This window comes from Moschus berezovskii, chromosome 20, assembly GCF_049115385.1.
Source record: "Moschus berezovskii isolate FMDL1 chromosome 20, NW_MosBer_1.0, whole genome shotgun sequence".
In the NCBI taxonomy this organism is placed as follows: Eukaryota; Metazoa; Chordata; class Mammalia; order Artiodactyla; family Moschidae; genus Moschus; species Moschus berezovskii.
In genome coordinates this window covers 58,191,183-58,209,935 of record NC_142479.1, presented here as the reverse complement: position 1 = coordinate 58,209,935, position 18,753 = coordinate 58,191,183, and the positions used below count along the sequence as shown (strand labels likewise).

The window sequence follows — 18,753 nt, the reverse complement described above, 5'->3', positions numbered from 1 at the left end:
CTTGCAGAGTATTCTCTCAACTAAAAATAAATCTTTGTTTTTGCAGATGTTTCTCATTTGATAACACAGATCCTTTCCACCTCTCAGTTCCCTTATTTTTCCAATTCATTGTAGTGTTTCACTATCAGGAAACTCATCACTCCATCTGCAAAATGGGAAATTCTCTGTGTATCTTTCATATAATTTATGAAAATGTTAAATATAGCCTTTTGAAAACATTACCTAAGATCAGTGCTTGTACTTCATATGGGGAAGTACCTCAGCATCGATCCACCCATAATTTCTGTGTCTCACCCAATCTAGACGTGCCTCCTTAGTGCAGTATGTGGTATGTCAGTCTCATAAATCACGCCCCTTCTATGGTAAATATTCTCAACTGTGTGGTCACTCAGGCTTTTTAAAAACAGCTTTTTATTTAGAATCTTACCGAGACTTGTAAAAGCCTAAATAAATTATATTCAATACTTTCTCCTCAGAGAATTTAGATTGACTGGTGTTGTGTGATTTCATCTTTCAGAAGCCATGTTTGTCTTTTCCTCAGAAGGTTATTTATGCAGATATGTCTTCTGATCTCATCCTCTAGTAGAGATTTGCCAGTTTGACTGAATTGAAGCTTACAGCAAGAGCCCTTCTCTTGAGTAGATGGGAGTTATATCTATCTGTATCTGTGTATCTATACATATTTGGCTTTTCTGACTCTGGAGCTCGGGCTCAGTTGTCGTGGCGTGTGGGCTTAGTTTCCCCATAGCGTGTGGGATCTTAGTTCCCCAACCAGGGATTGAACCCACATCCCCTGCATTGCAAGGTGGATTCTTTTCTTTTTTTTTTTTTTTTGATGTTTTTAAATTTATTTTTGGTTGTGCTGGTTTTTTGTTGTGCATGTGGGCTTTCTCTAGTTGTGGCAGGTAGGGGCTACTCTTTGTTGCAACATCTCATTGTGGTGGCTTCTCTTGTTACAGAACACAGGCTCTAGAGTGCTTGGGCTTCAGTAGTTGCAGTACTTAGGCTCCATAGTTGTGGTGTATGGGCTTAGTTGCTCCCAGGCATGTGGAATCTTCCCGGACTAGGGATCAAACCCATGTCTCCTGCATTGGCAAGCGGATTCTAATTCACTGTACCACTAGGGAAGTCCTGCAAGGCAGACTGTTAATTGTTAGACCTCCAGGGAAGTCCCCAGAGAATACTTCTGAAATGCAGAGAATACTTTGGGGTTCCATGACTACCTAACATAGTTTGGAAGCATCTTGTTTGTTTAATGATGAATTTGATTCATTCTCAGTGATTTTTGGACTTTAAAGAGTAATTTAGAAATAGATTTCTTGCTCATATCTTTCTCAGTAGTTATTGAAACTAATTACAGTTAGGTTTGCCAGCTGTCTTGCTGTTGTCACTGTTTATACCGTTTATCAAGTGCTCCATCAGTCTTTATTCAGCATCTGACTTTTTATATGTTTAAACCACCTCTCTGTGGCTTTGCATTTTCTTGCAAGATTTTAATTGTTTTGCCTACATAGGCCTTAGTGCTCCTGATCAGCTACAGTTTATGATATTTTGTTGCTTTTCCTCATTTTTTGTTGTCTATTTTGAGCAAAGTTATTCTCCTCCTCTCTCCCCACCTCCCTCCCTTCTTCCCCCCATGCTACTTAAGGATTTAACATTTTGGTTGAGCATCTGACTTCTTTGCTTTCTTACAGTCAAGTGTTTTTAAAGTCCGTCTCTATGCTTTGTGTTAAACATTTGCTTTATGCATTTATTTATTTTTGGCTGCACTTGGTCTTTGTTGCTGTGCATGGGTTTTCTCTAGTTGCGGAGAGCACAGGCTCCTCTGGTTGCGGTGCTTAGTCTTCTCATTGCCGTGGCTTCTTTTGTTGGGGAGGACAGGCTCCAGAGTGCACAGGCTTCAGTAGTTGTGGCATGTAGATTCAGTGGTCATGCTCCAGGCTCTAGAGCATAGGCTCAATAGTTGTGGCACACAGGCTTAGTTGCTCCACAGCATGTGGGATCTTCCTGGATCAGGGATCACACCCACATCTCCTGCATTGGCAGCAGATTCTTAACCACTGAGCCACCAGAGAAGCCCCTCTCTTGTTTTCTTCATGAGGCAACTGAGACCTGTGAAGTCACTTGTCCAAAGTTACGTGGTGTTAGAACTAGAAGTTGAATACCAGTCTAGCATTAATTATACAAGTCTGTTGATTGCGAGGGGATAGACTCCTTTAATCACATTTGTAATATATTGGACCATATACAAACAAAAAAATTGATTTATAGGGGCAAAAATAAAATGATCAATCTGGCTTGGAATACGTAGCCTGATCAGCATCTTTTTTCCTGTTCAGCACATACTCTTCCTTTCAGATCCTGTATTTGTGGACCAGGGTGTTTTACTTTATACTCTGGGTAGAACTGGGGATGACAATGCCAAGATTTTTCTCTTTGAACTACCCTTTTACAGAAGCCTTGCCAACCATCTGTTATAATATTCTTTGAGCAGAGTATAATACTGCTACTTTTGTTTAAGCTTTTGAAATAATAGTACATTCCAGTCCTATCTCACTGAAGATAACCCTTCCAGGAATAGGATTTTGTATTCTTTAAACTCTTCATTGACATACTGTTGTCCTAGTTTGTATCATTCCTATAGAAGAATGATTTTTATCTATGACCTGTTGTATCTTCCTCATTTCATTCTTACATAGAATATTTTAGAATAACTTGAATTTGATGAGAACCTGACTTTTGCTTATATATACTGTTGGCAGTAAGGTTGCAGATCTAACATGAAGGCATATTAGTCCTCTGAGGTAATCTCTCAAGGGGAAATAAATGGCAAAATTATGGCTTGTTGTCTTCTGATGTTTTTACAAGTAGTTTAACATATGTGTGTGTGTATGTATACATATGTGTGTGTGTGTATATATATATATATTTTTTTTTTTGGTACATCAAAACTGTTTAGAAATTGTTATTTTGGCTTCATCCTTTTTTTTTTTTAAAACAGCTTTACCGATTATTCATTTCACATATCATAAAATGTATCTGTTTAAAAATATATGACTTTTTTAGTGTGCTCAGAGTTGTGCATCTATCACCACAAACTAATTTTAGAACACCCCTGAAAGAAACCCTGTATCTTTTAGTAGTCTCTGTTTCCTTTTGTCCCTTAGCCCCTGGTAGCCACTAATCTGCTTTCTGTCTCTATGATTTGCCTATGCTGGACATATCATACAAATGGAATCAAACAGTTTGGGCTCTTTTGTGACTAGCTTCTTTCACTTAGCAGGTTTTCAAGGTTCGTTTGTGTTATATATCAGCACTTCATTCATTTTATGGCTGAATAATATTCCATTATATGGATATACCCCATTTTGCTTATCCAGTGATTAGGTGATAGACGTTTCAATTGTTTACATCTTAATAGGCTATTAATAATGCTGCTGTAGCCATTCTTGTACAAGTTTAAAAAAATGTTATTTATTTTTGGCTGTGATGGGTCTTTGTTGCTGTGTGGGCTCTGTTGCTTTGCTGCTGTGTCTTTGTTGCTGCTCTCTTGTTGCAGTGAGCAGGGGCTATTCTCCAGTGGTGGTACATGGGCTTCTCATTGTGGTGGCTTCTCTTTTTGCAGAGCACTGGTCCTAGGCCTTGAGGGCTTAAGTAGTTTCAGCTTGTGGGCTCTAGAGTGCAGGCTTCAGTAGTGGTGGCGAGTGGGCTCAACAGTTGTAGCACACAGATCCTGATTGTTCTGTGGCATAGTTGCTCCACAGCATGTGGGATCTTCCTAGACCAGGGATTGAACCCGCATCTCCTGCACTGGCAAGTGGATTCTTAACCACTGGACCACCAGGGAGGTCCTCTTGTATAAGTTTTTGTTTGGACGCTTCTTTTCAGTTCTCTTGGAAATATACCTAGGAGTAGAATTGAATGGCAACCCACTCCAGTATTCTTGCCTAGAAAATCCCATGGACAGAGGAACCTGGTAGGCTACGGTTCATGGGATCTCAAAGAGTCGGACACGACTGAGCAACTTCACTTTCACATGGTAAGTTTAACTTTGAGGAGCCAAACTATTTTCCAAAGCAGCTATACTATTTTACATTTCCACCAGCAGTTTGTGAGGGTTCTAGTTTCTTCAGATTTTCCTCAATTGTTACAGACTTGTAATAGTCTGTCATTTTGATTATAGTCATGCTAGTGGGTGTGAAGTGGTATCTCATCGTGGTTTTGATAGCAAATGATGATAAGATCTTTTCATATGCTTATTAGCCATTTGTGTGTCTTTGGAGAAATGTCTGTTTCTATTATAGTCTTTGCCATTTTTAAACTGGATTGTCTTTTATTGTTGAATTCTAGGAGTTCTTTATATATTCTGGATTTCAAATATTTTCTTTCATGGGTTGTTTTCACTTTCTTGATGGGATCCTTTAATGTCCAAAATTTTACAATTTTGAGGAAGTTCAGTCCATCTATTTTTCCTTGTCATTTGTGTTTTTGGTGCCATGTCTAAAAATCATTGTGTGACTCAAGATAATGAATGTGCGCTCTTTTTTTTTCCCCTAGGAATTTTATGGTTTTATCTCTTACATTTAAGTCTATGATTCATTTTGAGCAATTTTTGTGTATTGTGGGAAATAAGGATCCAACTTCTGCATGTGAATATCCAGTTGCCCCAGGACCTTTTGTTAAGAAGACTATCCAACCTCAACTTTTACCTCTCCTGCCTCTCACTGAATTGTTTTGTCACCCATCTCAAAAATCAGTTGACTATAAGTGTGAGGGTTTATTTCTGGTTTATATTCCATTAATTTATATGTCTGTTCTTATGCCAGTACCACACTGTTTTGATTTCTATAGCTTTGAATTAGGTTTTGAAATCAGGAGGTGTGAGTCCTTCAACTTTATTCTTCCTTGTCAAGGTTGTTTTAGATATTCTGGAATTGAATTGAATTTGTAGATCAATTTAGGGAGTATTGCCATCTTAACAAGGGTACATCTTCTGGTCTCTGAACGTGGGATGTCTTTCCATTTAATTAGTACTTCCTTAACTTATTGAGACAATTTTTATAGTTTTCAGATTTTAAGTTTTATACTTTTTCTGTTAAATTTATTTCTAAATATTTTTTGATGCTATTGTACATGGAGTTTTCTTAATTTCATTTCTGATTGTTTGTTGCTGCTGCTGCTGCTGCTAAGTCACTTCAGTCGTGTCCGACTCTGTGCGACCCCATAGATGGAAGCCCACCAGGCTCCCCCGTCCCTGGGATTCTCCAGGCAAGAAAACTGGAGTGGGTTGCCATTTCCTTCTCCAATGTGTGAAAGTGAAAAGTGAAAGTGAAGTCGCTCAGTCATGTCTGACTTGTAGCGACTCCATGGACTGCAGCCTACCAGTTGCTAGTGTATCAAAATACAATTGATATTTATTTGTATAGTGATCTTGAATTCTGTAACATTGATGGATATGTTTATTAGCTGTAATAGTTTATTTGTGGGTGTGTTTTTTTTTTTACAAGATTATGTCACATACACACAGAAGTATTTTACTTCTTTCTTTGTAACCTGAAAGTGTCTAATTTCTTTTTCTTGCCTAATTGCCCTGGTTAGAATTTCTAGTACAATTTTGAATAGAAGTGGTGAGAATGGACATTCCTTGTTTTGTTCCTGACTTTAGGGAGAAAATATTCTTTCTTTCTCCATTAAATATGATGTTGGCCGTGGGTTTTTTCATGGATAACTTTTTCAGGTTAAGAAAGTTTCCTTCAATTCCTGTGTGTTTTTATCATGAAAGAGTGTTAGATTTTGTAGTATATTAATTGACTTTCAGATAGTAAACCAATCTTGAATTCCTAGAATTAATCACACTTTGCAAAGGTGTACAGTACTTTTTATATGTTGCTAGATTCATTTGCTGGTATTTTGTTGAGGAGTTTTACATCTATGTCCATAAACGATATTGGTCTGTAGTTGCTTTTTTTAATGATATCTTTGTCTGGTTTTGGTGTCATGGTAATAACCGCCATATTAAATGAGATGTGTTTTGACTTTATCTTGAAATAATTTTGCCTTAATTTTAAAAAAAAATTTATTTAAAAAATTTTGACTGTGCTGGGTCTTTGTTGGGACTTCCCTGGTAGCTCAATTGGTAAAGAATCTGCCTGCAATGCAGGAGACCCCGGTTTGATTCCTGGGTCGGGAAGATCCTCTGGGGAAAGGGTTAGGCTACCCTTTCCAGTATTCTTGGGCTTCCCTTGTGGCTCAGCTGGTAAAGAATCCACCTGCAGTGCGAGAGACCTGGGTTTGATCCCTGGGTTGGGACAATCCCCTGGAGAAGGGAAAGGCTACCCACTCCAGTATTCTGGTCTGGAAAATTCCATGGAATATATAGTCCATGGGGTCGCAGAGTTGAACACTACTGAGCGACTTTCACTTGGGTCTTTGTTGCTGTGGGAGGACTTTCTCTAGTCTTAGCAACTCTCTAGGCGCTATGCTCTGGCTTCTCATTGTGAGTGGCTTCTCTTGTGGAACATGAGTGCTGGGAAGCAAGGGCTTCAGTAGTGTGGCTCATGGGCTTAGTTGCTTCGCAGCATGTAGAATCTTCCTGGACTAGGGATCAAACCTGTGTCTTCTGCATTGTCAGGTGAATTTTTAACCACTGGACCACCAGACAAGTCCAGTTTTGGCTTAATTTTGCACATTCATTTAGCACAGTAAATTCTAATTCCCTTGTTACTAAATGAAGATAATAGTTAATACCAACTAATGTTTAAGAAATGATGAGTTATTGAATTTGTGGCAATCACAAGAAATGTAGAAGCCTTCCCATAGGGCAGTACCAAATATTTGAGAATGAAAGGGAGATGTACAATTAACTATAATTGGACTAGATCACAAATTTTCATTTTTTTCTTGACCTTTTCCCTGTCTTGAGACATTGAGGGTAGAGATTTCAAGTCTGTCACTTTAAATCTTTGTCTCCTACTTGGTTCCCTTAACCTCTTCTCTTAGTTTTGTTTTGGAGTTCTTGTTTTGTTACCTCATTCTAGTTATGCCATAAAGAACACCTAATTTTAGCATTCTTGGAGGAGTCTATACAGGCTTCCCAAAAGGGCCAGAGAGAGTTGAATGAAAAGCATAAAGCACTAAAATTTTGTTGATCTCTTACTACTTCTTTGCTTTGAATTATTAACTATTTAAAATATCAATGAGTAGAAGGGATTTTTTTTTTTTGGCCACCATATAGCTTATGATGGTGACTTAGTATTTTTTTCCAGAGGTACTACAGTGTTTAGCATCCAGTAGACAGTAAATGCTTATGAACGATTGGTAATTAATAATAAGACTTTAAGGGGATAGCGAGTTATATTTAGAATCAAAGAAAGTTATTCAGGGCAGGAATACAAGTGTTACTGTTGTCATGTTATAGAAATTGAATGCCCTAGCCTAAATGTTACCAGCAAGATCACATTTTGATATTGTTGCCATAGAGATTCTAGGGCATGTGAGTAGCTTTTTCCTTCCTCTATGCAGAAAGATGTTTTTTCTTCTTTAAAAAAGAAAATTATATTTGGCTGCACTGGGATTTTAGCCAGGTCATTGATCTTTAGTCATGGCATATGGAATCTAGTACCCTGACCAGGGATGGAACCCTGTCCTCCTGCATTGGGAACATGAAGTCTTATCCACTGGGCCACCAGGGAAGTCCTGGACTTTTTTCTTCTTTATACCACAAAAGATACAGTTTCATTAGGTTATTTTATTTTTTTGTTCTACTGGTTCAAGTTAGAGCTAGATCATTTGAGACAAAATTTGTTTCTAAATTTGATTGTGAGAATTAATTTGGAATATGGCTGAAAATACTGAATATTATGTTCTTTTTGTCTGATTCAGAAATGAAAAAGTTTGCTGTTAAGAAAATTATATATGATTTCTTAGTAAATGAGTGACAGAGATAAACCGGGACTTTAGCATTTCCTGAATTCCAGGCATGTGCTCTCAGTAGTTCATGGTCTCATTTATACTTTTGTACCCACAACAGTTTTTACATTAGATGTTTTCAGGTTTCATCATCTGTATAAGGGGACTGTATTCAGGTGTTCATATTTATCTATAAATGATCTAAAGCAATGCTTCTCCTAAAATACTCTCAAGGTCTGGGGTTGTCCAGAGCAGCTTGTCACAAAAAGGGCATCTCTCTGAAGGACTCATTCTCATATCTTGAAAAAATGAGAATTTCACTCAATAAATATATTTGTGTTTAACAAGAGTATATCTGATTTTACTACAGTCTTTGATTAAATCACCACTCCAGCAATATGTCTCCTGCCTATTGAGTGGCTTCAGTTACTTCCTAGTCCATAGCTGTAGGCTCCGCACTGTCCCTGAGAACCCAGTTCAGGCATTAAGGAATCAGTGAATTAAAAAGTAATGTTTCTTTCCAAGAATGGTGTGCCTCTCTATTGGAGGGAACAGGTGTGGTGTGCTGTTTCTGTAATCCCTAGGTTTGCTGCGCCAGCAGAGCAGGACTCCAGAAGTTGCATCTAACTTTAGACTCAGCAACTCACTTAAGAAAACTTTTTTTTAAAATGCCTTTTGCCTTGTACACATGTTGCCCCCTTTTCTCTTTGAATATTTTTTTTCTCCTTCTGACTTTGTATCAGGCCCTCCACAACTTGGCTGCTCACAGCTGCCTTGAAGTTCTGCATGTTTACCTTTATGAATCATTTGGAAAAGAAGCCAGGCAATCTCTTGGTAACTTTGGGGCACGTTCTGACATTTATTATGTGATACAATGTGTAGGTTCTAGGCAGATTGCTTCATTTGAAGTTGGCTCATGTGCAAAATTAGTATATTAAAATACTCCTTCTGTTATGTTTGGTCAACAAACTTCTTTGGTCAGTTCTTTAAGAATTTAAGAATATTTTCTACTGAAGTTCAAATAATTAGAATTAAGTATAATTTATCTAACTAATCATTTTATTTAATCAGTAATTTTTTTATTTAACTCCTTGAGAAACTTTATTAAAATATTCTTGTAAAGTTCTGGTTAGACTGCATGTATTAGAAATCGGTGTTTGTGTAGCCACTTTGAAATCTGGTACTGCAGAGGAGAAAACCATCCATCTTTGATGTTAAGTCTTAACATAGCTGATGGCCTTGGGAGAACATGACTTAGTTTTTTTAAGTGATACAGTTGCATACATTTGCATTTTAGTATTGTCTTCTTCAATATCCCCCAATAAATTATTTCCTGATTAAGGAGTGTGTTCAGGGTTAACCTGTAACTTTAGTTACTGTTCTTATTCCATGGACTGTTCCCAACTCCATGGACTGTAGCCTGGTGGGCTTCTCCATGCATGGAATTTTCCAGGCAAGAATACTGGTGTGGATTGCCATTTCCTTCTCCAGGGGATCTTCCCTGCATCGACCCAGGGATCAAACCTGCATCTCCCACACTGTAGGCAGACTTTTTACCGTCTGAGCCACCAGGGAAGCCACTGTTCTCATTACTAACAGTTAAATCATGAGGCTGCCTATGATTAGTATTTGTTCTCAATGAGTTATTGGATCACTTCTGTGGTGAGATGGTAAGATAATATCTTTGTGTAAATTCCAGAGTCTATATCTTTAGTATGGGGGAGAAAATTATCTTGTTTTTAGATGGGATTGAAAGTAAGGAATACCATGCATTCTTATAATACTTTGTCACTGACAGGTTTTTCAAATGCCTTAAGTTGCTTAATCTTACTGCAAATTTGTTGCAGTTGGGCTGAGTATGTAAGAGTATATGATATTCTGGATTAGCTGAGACCATCATTTAATAAAAACAGTCTTTGAGCTCTATAGTCATTGTAATCAATGTGAGGATTTTCTCTTACTTACCTTTGGACAAATCCTGATACTTGTCAAACTGAATTGGTAGTATTGTTCAGGTTTACCTGCATCATGTTTGCACTTCTTACTCGCCAGTTTGTGAGTAGCGCATTTCCGGTGGGAAGCTATAATTCTGGAATGCAGGTGATGTGGTGGGGAAAGTGAGAATTGGAGACTGACACACGTTTTCCAGTCTATGTTCCAGCTTTGGCTTTGGGCAGTCTCCTTGCTAGTTTTTCTTGGCTTTCTGATAATAAAATCTGGAGGTTGAACTAGATGGTCTTCCATATTCCTTCTGATATCCAAAATTCTTTAAATTTCCCAGTTTTGGTTCAGTTTATTCTGACTTTCTACTTAATATTTAGCTTGCTGAATATTAACATGAGAGCATGCACCAATTTCAGTTTAAAGATGTTTCTTTCATGATATGATTTTAATATTTTAAATAGATTGATATGTTCATTTCTTTGATATCTGGACTAGGTCCCTGGGATGTAATGGCAAATAACAGAAATTGGGGGGGGGTCCCTGTTCTTTTGAAACTAGATGGTTTAGGCTTTAGGACTTTCTTCTGAATTATTTTAATAATTGCTTTTTTTTAAGTACAAAACAAAATAATCCCTCATCCTTTGAGATTAGTTTGCCATTTGAAATACTGAATTAAAAATATTTTAATTTTGGCTGTGCTGGGTCTTCGTTGCTTTGCATGGGCTTTCTCTAATTGTGGCAAGTGGGGGATACTCTTCAGTGTGGTGCGTGGGCTTCTTGTTGCGGTGGCTGCTCTCTTTGCGGTGCACAGGCTCTAGGGTACTTGGGCTTCAGCAGTTGTGGAGCATGGGCTTAGTTGCTTGACGACATATGCAATTTCCGCAAAGCAGGGATTGAACCTATGTCCCCTGTATTGGCAGGTGGATTCTTAGCCACTGGACCAGCAGGGAAGTCTGGGAATTCCTTTATTACTGTTTTCTTGAAGGGAAGATAAGTTAGAGGTGGATTGAAGGAGAGGAATGAACAAGGATTGGTGGTGAGGAGGGATGGTCCTTTTTTACACGGCAGAAATAACAGATAAAGAATGGATGGGTAAAGAGTTGTATATAAGAGGGAAGTTACGTAAAATATAATATAAAGTATTATAATACAAATACTCTAAAATATGAGGTTATAATTATGTTTTTGACTTTAGGTATCGGCAACCTAGTGCAAATTGGTGTAATATATGTTTGTTGTTACATTGGTCTCATGTAGCTGGGAAGTCCATTAGTCTTGTAAATGTCAGGATTGTTCAATATAATCATTTAACGCTGTCACCAAGAACCAGGGTTCTAGCCAACTCTCCATTCTGCGCTCTTTGATGTTGGTGGCGTCTTCATACTTGATGTAAGGTGACTGGGGTGGTTTGAAGTGTCATGTTCAGCATTACCTGAAGAGGGGCTGTTTCTTCCTCATCTCATTTTAGGATGGAAGCAGCTTTTCTTACAATTCTGTATTCCAGTGAGTGGGCCTTCCACTCATGTCCCATTGGCCAGGATTACATTTCTTGCCCATTCCCAGCCAATCTCTGGTAAAGAGAAATGGGTTAAAACTAATTTCACTGAGATAGAGTGGATATTGGAGGAGACCCAACCACAATGAGTATTTCAAGAATGATTTGAAAAATGAGTAGTATATGTGTGTGTGTTTAATCTGTCTTGACATCCACTGTGTTTTGGAGGTAAATTAAAAATATATATATATTTCTCTAAAATGTTTGTGTCTGTAGTGGCTCACCTTTGAATTTCCCTATTTGTAAAAATTGGTGTCTGAGCAGAAAGGCATCTGATTTGAGAAAATGTAAAACAAACTGACGGACTTAAGTGCCATAAACACTTAAACAGGCTTACTCTTGGGCTAAGCAATGAGAGAAGGGGAAAGTGGGAATTTATTTTTACCCAAAATGCATGTTTAAAAATTAGCATTTCCACTTTTTTCTTAATCATCGAAAAGAATGTATTTTATAAGCTTGGTTATTTGGAGACCTAATTAAATCTGATACTTAAGTTTTTAGAATCGAAGCAACAGTAAAATGATTTTGTGATGGGTATCTTTGAACATAATATTTAAGTATACACTGTAGAGGGCTATGCCTTATTTGGTATTTTTCATTCTGCTCATTTAGATTTAAGAATCCTCGGATTAGGGCTCTAGTTCGCCATCTATTGGTTTTAGAATTGTGTTTTAACACCTTTTGCTGTATTTTGTGGAATTGCAATGTATGCACAATGTATGTGTGTATACATTTAAAAAAAATTAACCCACCTCTCCACCCCCCGGGATTGTAAATTAAAAAGTCAAGACTAGGATCTGTTTCAAAGGTATGTACAGATATGTATACATTAAAAAAAATTCTTTGTATAATTTGACCCTGCAACTTTCTTTTGGTATTTAAGAACCATGACTATGATTGAGAGTGTGATTTTAAGGTACAAATGGGAACTCATGGAAATTTAGGTGTAGATGCTGTAGGAGCTGGTGTTGGAGTGTAGCTTTGTGGGAGGATAAACTATCAGGCAGTTTTTTGACTAACAGAAGTGACACATACCACCGGATATTGGTTCTGGTAAGCCACAAAACAGTACTGAGCATTTCTCATCTTCCTTTTTGGTAGTAGAGCATACCTTTTTCATCTGCATTTGACGATTTAATTGTTGGAAACATTTTGTTGTTGTTCTGTCATTTAAAGTAATATTGTGATGAATCCCAGAGTTCCTTTAAGTCTCTTAAGTACTGGATTCATCTTTTGGCAACTTTTTCTTTAGTTCTAAAGGGTAGTGGCTTATAGTTTGTGTAAATGTGACACTTTGCATTGTATTGCTACATTTTTTTAATCTAGAAAAAGTTCCGTTATTTTAAGGCCCTATTTTGGAAAAGGACTAAAATACCGTACTGACTGACTGGTCATGAGAAATGATAAAGTACCACCACTTTAAACCAAGTGGAAGTTTGCTTTTTGTTATGAGATTTGGGTTTCTCTATGGAGTTCTTTGTTAAACTTTTAGCATAGCACTGAACTTCCTTTTGGTGGAGACAGGAAGCATAAATACTCATTGTGTAATGCCATTTGCCTGCTTCGGCGGATCTGCCAAGCCGTGACACCCAAAACCAGACGCGTGCTTCTTAGCGAAAACTACAGTTCCCAGCGGGCCCGGCGCTGGTGGGCCATCACTTCCCCTTCTCGCTCCGGGCTGGCCCTTCCCGGGCTGGTCCGGCGCGGGCTCTGGCTCGCGCCTGCGCAATGAGAACGTGTGCTTTTTTTTTTTTTTTTAACCCCGGCGGCTGCGGAGCGCGGCGCCGGGGCTAGTGCCCAGGCGTGCTGCAGTGTAGGGAGGCAGAGTGCTAGGACAAAGGGCGGCGGGAAGCGCTTCACCAGTCAGGGAGCTCCCCACCCGACTCAGCGCATCTTTAGCCCTGGAATAGTGTGGTGCCCAAGACATAAATCTATTTACTACCCAGTACAAACAGTCCCTGGCTCACGTCCTCTTGCTCTGTCGCGTCAGCCTTCCTTGCCCCTCAGCCGGCGCGCGGCCCCGCCAGCCCCAGCGCGGAGGAAATGTGACGGCGTCAGTGCCTCAGGTTAGCCTCACCCCGGCCAGAGCGAAGGCCCGCTCCCGCCTGCCGCAGTGCCGCAGCCGCATGTCTGGGAACGGCGGGGTCCCGGCGCCGCGGCCTCCGCAGCTGGAGGCTCAGAAACAGCGGCCGCGGCGAGGAGCCATGACTGAGGCGGCGGCGGCCGCGCCTCCTGGCGGCTCGCGGGGGCGGCGCGGCGGGCGCCCCCTGGCGGCACGCCGGGGCGGAGCGGGCCTTCGCCGCCGCAGCCGCAGCCGGCGGAGGCGCTGCTGTCCCTCCTCCCCGTGTCCCCGGCGCTCGCCCGCTCGCTCGCTCCATTCTCCCTCCGCTTCAGATTAAAGGGGGGGAGGGAAAAGAAGCTCGGCCGCCATTTTCCCAGTGCCGCCGCCACCGCCGCCACCGCTCGCCGAGCCGGCGGGAGAACCGAGCACCGTAGAGAAGCCGACTCGTCTCGCCGCGGCGGTGCGGGGGGCGGCTGGAGCGCGCTCCCCGGCCGGGAAGAGGCGTCCGGGGGCGGCGGCCGGGGTGCGGGATCGGGCTGCAGACGGCGGCGCTTGTTTGTGCGGGGCGGGGGGGCGGCTTCACCCTTTGCCCCCGCCCGCCCGTCCTCCCGGCCGGGCTGTGGTCCCCGGCCGTGCCCAGGCCCCGCCGGAGCCGAGGAAGGCCGGAGAAAGGGCCCGAAAGAGAAGAAAAAGCGGCCGCTCCCCGCCGCCGCCTTCCCCTCCCCCTCCGCCTCGCCCCCCCGCCCGGAAAGTCAGGGCGGCTCCGGGCGCCGGGGGGGAGGAGAGCGGCGGGCCCGGGCCGGAGCCGCCGCCGCGCGCCCCCGCCCGCCGCCGGCCCTCGGCGCCCAGGCCGGGGGCTGTTTGCAAACTGCGCCCATTTTGTGGGGCTGAATCCGCCCGGGCAACGCTCTTCCATCACGTGGTAGGTGCTGGTGCTGCTGCTCCTCTCCTCCTCCTCCCGCTGCCCTTTCTCCTTCTCCTCGCTCTCTCTGTGGCTCCCATTTCTCCCTCTCTTTGTTAGTTGTAACTGGAAAGGCAGGGCAGGGCAGGAAAAATCCCCGGAACTTTAAATGGCCTCTCCGGGCTTCCCCGCTGCGGGTCCGGGGCTGGGAGTCGCCCCAAGGGCGGGGGTGTGCGGGGGCCCTTCCCCACCAGCTGCCGCCTCGTTCGCCAGCTTTTCCTTTGGCGTTCTATTTAAAAATGCGGCCTTAAGAACACGATTTATTCCGGTTAAAAAAAACAAACCAAAAAACCCAAACAAACTCTCGCTCTTGCCTTGAACTTCTCTTGACTGCAAAAGGCCTCTCTCTGCTCGAAACACACATCTTGCGCGTTTCACGGTGTGTATCACGACTCTGATTGTTTAGTGAGATGGTTATTTGTTTCATTTATTTATTGTTTTTGTTGCCTGTAAATTGAGGTCACTTACGTTTTCCGATCTAGACTCCTTCAGGCGGACGTGTTTTTTTTTTTTTAAACTAAAGAGGAAGAGACAGTTATTTGCTTTTAAGTGAGTTTGGGGGGCCTGTTTTCCGGCTGACGGTCTTTTGATTCTCAGCAAATAGTTTGATTGTTTTCCATAGGATAACCAGCCCTACCCGCATGTTTTACTTAAAAATTCTATTGTTTTCCGTTGTCGGGATCCCAGTGTGGTTTTTTTGAAGAAACACGTTACTTAACTATTGCTTATTGATTGCCTCAGGGGAGAAGGGGTGACATGATGGCGCCACTTTAAATTGCTCTCTTTCCTCCTCCTCGGTTTTCCCCCCTTTATTTTGGAGGTCACTGGAGCAGTTTTCGTGACCTATTAATAAACTACTTGAGAGCGTTAACAATACAACTAGTCGGGCTAGAGTTTGGTTACCTTAAGGGTCGGGAGACTCAAATCCTGAGGTCCTCAAAGTTCCGAGAAACCTTCCTAGTCCTGCCTCGCCTTCCTCACCTCCATTCACAGTCCTGGTGTTGCCATCTCCTTTGTCACGTGGCTAGCAATCATTGTGTTTTTTTGTTTGTTTTGGGGTCTGTGTTTATATTTTTAAATTGTAGCCCAGAGGAACTTGCCCCCTCCCCATTAGAAAGATCAAAAGGTTTTAGTTTTTTTAGTTCTACAGTCGGATAACATTTAAAATAAACGATAAAATTACATAATCTTTGCCTTGCATAATCATGATATAGTTATACATTGTTACTGAACTTCTTTTCTAAAGCACTTTCAAGTATGAAAAGTAGAACATTGGGATATGTTTTCCATCGTTCAGAATAGCCTGTAGTATTTTCCCTGCTTTTTGGGTCGTTTAAAGTAACCACTATTTACAAGGGTTTAAGTGGGTGTGTTTTCCCCTCCCCCCTTCTATAGGCTATACTTGTTTCCTTTTCTAGTGTACTGTCTGACCAATTTAGAAATTTTCAGTTGTCTACAGGCGTGTCATTTAATGCTATTTTTCTTTTCTTACAACAATAGTGAACACTTTTGAGTAATAATTGTTTTCTAACTAAAGATACTACATTTCTGATGCATTTTTGTTCCCGAGTATTTTTAGTGTTAATCCTATAGATTTAGAAGAATGTTCTGTTATCTGTTTCTTCGTGTCAGTTTTCCTAGTAGTTGGGTAAATTCCTATTGTATAAAATACCAAATACATTTCTCTGTTGTTTCTACAGAGGTTACTAACCACTTTCTCAATTTGAAAAAAAGATCTGTCGTGACTTTAAAAACATTTCAAAAACTAAATACGAAATGTAGTGGTTCTTAAGTGTACATTGATTGGTTTCCTCTACCATGTATATTTTTTATGGTTTTGGGCCATTTTCTTTGCTAACAGTTACATCATGTCATGTGATATGTGCAGTGTGATGTGTAGTCCTAAAAATAAGGCAAGGTAAAAATGCTCATCCCTTGGGAATTTAAAAAATGTATTATAAATGTGAGATAACTGTCCTCAGTCATGGAATTCTGATTTCGATTTCCTCTAGGTTTATCCAACAGAGTCTGCAGTTCCTTTGACCTTTAGCATATTTGATATATTTGTTAGCGATCTCATGGTTTGAGGTGGTTCATTTTTTAATTTTCAAGTGTGCATCACTTGGAGGGAAACAGATGTGACAAAGATTGTTACTATCTGTATTAGAGTGAAAATGATTGGTCTCTGAGGACTGCTGCATTTAAGTATATATTTAAGAAGCATGTTTAATTTATGTCTGTGGACAGTTAGAAGAGTGATCAGTTAAGTATTGAGAGAGTCTTGTGGTATGGTGGGGTTTTTGGCCTCTTCACCTTTGTGAATCCATTTAAGTGAAGTATTTAGAAGTGTTCTGCATCTTTCCTGAAAGCCTTTTTCAGAATTTTAGCATTCGAGTTTTGTGCTTTACAGCAGGTGAGATGTTCAATCTTTGTATGATTTTCTTCCTGCCTACACATGTTGTTTCTGTGGTTAAACCTGCAGAGCACACTTTCATTGTTAGATGACTTATCCTGTTGAGGAAAATTCTGGAAACTAGAAAATGAATATACCTTAGTTCACTTTTGAACTTTTATCAAGGTGAGAAGGAAGGAAAACTCTTTTTTTTCTTCTTCAAACACTGCCAGTACCGGTCTGTTTCTAGTCATGCTACGTTGTAGTCAGTGTCTGTACCTCCTCTGGATTTTATAGATCGACCACAGATTTTAATTAACAGCTGATAGATTTGTTCTGTTAGATACAACCTAACTCATGTAATCTGTAAACATGGGGCCATTTTGGTTGATGAAGCTGATTTGAGAAGTTACTTTAGTATCAAGTGGTTCTAGTTAGAGGAACTTTTCTGAGTAAAGCTTAGTTACCTTGTTGTAGTACTAGAAAAGCAATTTTTTTAATTCTGTGAAGAAACATACTAATCCATATTGGATTTTCTAAATAATTGAAAATCGTGTGTTTAAAGAGTAATGCTTTTTGTCAGCTTCCTTGAGAGGGGAGTTCAGTAGGGGTTATTATTTTTCTTCTTGGTGGAGTCATTAGAGACAGAAATTGTGATTTCCTTCCTGGAGAGAGAGGGAATTTTTTTCTTCTTATTTTTTTCTTTCTTTTTTTTAACCTCTAACATCTTTCCATTGCCTTGAATTTGGAAAGGAAGGACTAGGAAGGACTAGTGCAGACTGAGTATGTAGTTCATCTTCAGTTGATTGGGCCAGAGCAAGTCTTACTATTGAGTGGTTTCCTTAGTTTTAAAGCACCTTTTCTTTGCCTTCTTTTTCTATTTTAAGTAAGTTTTTGCCTTTTGGTTAGACTGTTCTGGGTCTCCAGAAGCATGCTTTACATTAGGGGTCTTTTACTTGATCACTTTATGAAAAGGTATAGGTGCAGGTGTCTCAAATAAAACAGCCCAAACACCTGGCCTTCTTACCGTGTGCAAAGAGTACTTGGATCATGTCCTTTCCCTATTAAAATAAGACTTTTTAACTATTTCTTGGAGATCTATATTAAGACTGGTTTTTGAGTCTTCACGTTGCTTCTGAAGATGTGTGTTTAAATTGTAGTTTCCATCATAATAAATTGCATATTAGCCTCTGGGCATAGTAAATGTTGTGCAGAAATATTCCTGCCAGAATGTAATAATTCATGACACAAAGCGAGACTTATCAGTACTTGCCATTCCTTGAAATGTGAGATCAAAGCTCAGTGAATCACAGTAATGGTTAAAAAAGACAATATGAATGTAAAAGACAAATATTCCATTGTGGTAGAGGTCACCAACATTTGAAGGCCACGAGAAGACAAAGTGGTGTCTTTGGGTGTCACTTGCATGTTGTGGAGAGAATTATTGTGGGTCATAGGAAAAGATCTGAATATATGATGGAAAGGTCACTGTTAGTTATTAATTCAGTTATCATTTGTTCCTACTTTATGGTGTGTTGCCGGTCTTTTAGGATGTAGGGTAAAGTGTATAGGAGAAGATGAGTCGATAGGTTTGATTTATCAAAAAGCCTGGATTCCAAAAAGACTGAAATAGATGTGTTTTTCGGTTTGTGTGGTAAGCTTTTGTTGTCTTTCATCAAATAAAGGTAAAGCAAAAATGGAGGGCGTGAGGAAACAGTCTTCAAAGTAGAGAGTGCAGTTCATGTTTATGGATAAGAAACATTTGAGTAGTCTGCAAGAGAAACTCAAAGATTGTATATGAAGATTTTAGACATTACATCAAGAAGCCCTTCAAGGTAGACACCTTTTACATTCTTGTCTCCCATGGGTAGTGGTGTCTGGGAACTGACAGCTGCTTAATACATGTTAGTTACTTTCTGTAAGGCTTGCTT

At 40.4% G+C, this 18,753-nt stretch overlaps 1 protein-coding gene across 5 annotated transcripts in view; it reads left to right on the top strand.

Annotated features, from left to right (window-relative positions):
- The window catches only part of KANSL1 (KAT8 regulatory NSL complex subunit 1), a 179,811-nt gene that overhangs the window by 12,799 nt on the left and 148,259 nt on the right, over positions 1-18,753 (top strand). For 2 of the 5 annotated variants that reach the window (XM_088829183.1, XM_055408115.2), the window contains exon 1: positions 14,253-14,391. The exons of 2 other annotated variants lie outside the window; for them this stretch is intronic. The gene's annotated coding sequence lies outside the window, so the exon portion shown is untranslated. Of the gene's footprint in view, positions 1-14,252; positions 14,392-14,790; positions 14,810-18,753 lie in introns of those variants that run through there. One more of the 5 variants, XM_055408117.2, reaches the window with a different exon arrangement.